This window comes from Mus pahari, chromosome 1 (genome assembly GCF_900095145.1).
Source record: "Mus pahari chromosome 1, PAHARI_EIJ_v1.1, whole genome shotgun sequence".
NCBI classification, from domain to species: Eukaryota; Metazoa; Chordata; class Mammalia; order Rodentia; family Muridae; genus Mus; species Mus pahari.
The window spans coordinates 76,297,982-76,300,051 of NC_034590.1; positions in this window are offsets into that span (position 1 = coordinate 76,297,982).

The following is a 2,070-nucleotide window of genomic DNA, read 5'->3' on the forward strand; positions in this document are numbered from 1 at the left end:
CTCTCCTCTCCTCTCCTCTCCTCTCCTCTCCTCTTCTCTCCTCTCCTCCTCCTCTCCTCTTCCCATCCTCTCTTTTATGCAATTTCCTTTCTTCTTTCTTTCCTTTTTTTCTTTCTTTACCATTTTTTCAGCAATGGGAACTGAACACTTATCATTCTAGCCTGTGAATAATAGAAGCAGACAGTATTTGTCCATCTCTCCTAACATATTAAAATGTCTCAACAACCACAAAGAATCTATGTCTTCACTATTGTTCTAGCATAAACATTTTACAATCTGTACATGTGTCAAAATATCCTATGGCATTCCACGTTCACATATTTTACAGCTTTTTGTATTGAATTAAAACACTAGACAGCACTGCCATCACTTAATGTTACTGAAAAGGAGCTTATATGACCAGTTGTTACACAGAGAATTATATATATATATATATATATATATATAATTCAATATATATATATGATTTATATATATATTGTTGACATCCATTTTCTTCATTAGAGGACATTAGTACCTTAAGAGGTAGTTATTAGAGCATGGCATAAGTGTCAATAATGAAGTCCTTTTAGGACATTCATAACTTTCTCATTTTTATCATCAGAAGTTATGGTGTCTTCAGACTCTGGAGACAGGTATCGAGAGTACTAATAGGAAGAAAAAAATCTAGATCTAAACTCCAACAAAGACTTTAATCTTTCAAAATTAGTTCCCTTTTAGTATTCAGAAAATCTAAATTGGGAGATTGGAAGGGCAATAGAGAAAAAACAAACAAACTAGGGAATCGACATGTCAGTTCTCATTAAAAGATAGATAAATTATTTACCTTGGGTCATGAGAAGCCTAGCTACCAAACTACCTGTAGCTTCCTTTGGACCACTGAAGGCAGGATGTTCCAATGTACATGGGAAGATAAGATGTGGTTAACTTCAGCAGTACATAACTAATTTGCCTGCTAAGTTGCTAAAATATTAGAAGTCTATCCATGTCAGTTGTCAGGGCTTTTCTATTCTATTCTTGAATCTACAGATGTGAACTGGAGATGGAAAAGAGGAGAATTAGACAACAGTCTTTGGGTAGCATCTTAAGGATCAAGAAGGTGCTTTCCTGATGAGAATTGGTAGAAGATGCAACTATTCTACAGGCCCAAGTCCACAGGAGCCACAAGAACCCACAGAAACTCTTGAGAAAATTTTGGTGGGCTTCTCTCTATAAAGTCATGACAAATGAAGCTAAACTACATAGTGTAAGGCAGACCAATACATGTGTGTTATTAGCAAAGAATCTTTTATCATGTGTCCTTTCATGTGCTTACTTTAGCAAAACATCTATTCACCTGTGTCTGCTTCAGAAAAACATTCCTTACATGTCTGCCTTAGTGAAACATCATTTTACCTGTTTCTACTTCAGTAAAAGATCCCTTCCTCTGTTTGCCCCACAAAACACCATCTGACACAACTGACTTCCAAAGAACCCAGAAGTTTCCAATCCATCCCCCCTTCTTTCATTTCTCTTTTCTTATTTTTTTATTTTGTTATCTCTAACCAATGAAAGCTTTATTTTTTAAGTTTTCAGCATAATTTTCATTGCTTAATATCAGAGTATTTCTTTTTTTATATTTGAAATTATTGCTTGACCACAACATTTCTCTTTTCCCCTTCCTTTCCTTTAAACTCTCTCATATATCCCTCCCCACTCTCCTGCAAATTCATGCCTTTTCACTAATTGTTATTGCACACACACATATATATGTATATATATACATATATATATATGTATATATATACATATATATATGTATATACATATAGATTGCTTGTATATAAATTTGTATTGCTAAATAGAACCCATCCAGTTTATATGTTACTCAATAAAAGCATACATATAGGTTCAGCTTAAAAAAACTTTAATCTCTGGATAGTCCATCCTTTCGTCTTAGCTCCAAACTTCTATAACTCCTTTCATGGGTATTTTGTTCCCTATTCTAAGGAGGAATGAAGCCACCAAACCCAGACACTATTACATATACCAGCAAGATTCCGCTGAAGGGACCCTGATATAGCTGTCTCA